Consider the following 748-nt stretch of genomic DNA (forward strand, 5'->3'; position numbering starts at 1 on the left):
TTTTTTTTATCGAAGCATGTGCTTTGCAAGTCACAAATGTCACAACAATGATTTTTGATAATCAATACTTCAAAGAGAAAATGTAACACTATATTTGAAGTTTAAAGGTTGGGAACCAGGAAAAAATGGTGAATCAATGGCAAACCCTATGCAAAGTAGTCAATGTTTCAAGATGGAAAACTCTATCCCTTTCTTAGCAAATCCACTCTTTCTCCCCGAATCGTAGTCCTCAAATAAACAAAAATAAGGATAAAAGATTATATAACGGTTCAGATCTTTTGTGAAAATTTTTTAATTTAAATAAGGGTTCTTAGGGTAATTTTGATACATGAAAGATAATCTTAAGAGTAAGGGAAGATGTCTCACAGACAACTCCTAGTTTTGTAATTTTAGTAAGGAAAACATTTACCACAATGACTGTTTGCTAAATGATTGTCCTACTAGTAGAACATGAATTGTAAGTGTTAAAATATATGTCAGTTGCGGAAAGCTGGAAGTTCCGACCGCCTCCATGGTGGGCCGGCCTACTACTTCACAAAATCATATAAAGATTTGATTAAAGATATCTTTGCAAACACCTTTCTTAGTTTTATTCCCTTCCTATTTTGTGTTTCGTTATTTTTTATTTTAGAATTATTTAATTTCCAAATATAGACATGATATATTTGGTAAGTTTGTAAATTAGGAGGATTGATTTCTCTACATACATGTACCCACATGTGAATAATAATAAAAAAGAAGATTTTTT

Source organism: Phalaenopsis equestris, unplaced genomic scaffold, assembly GCF_001263595.1.
Source record: "Phalaenopsis equestris unplaced genomic scaffold, ASM126359v1 Scaffold000225, whole genome shotgun sequence".
NCBI classification, from domain to species: domain Eukaryota; kingdom Viridiplantae; phylum Streptophyta; class Magnoliopsida; order Asparagales; family Orchidaceae; genus Phalaenopsis; species Phalaenopsis equestris.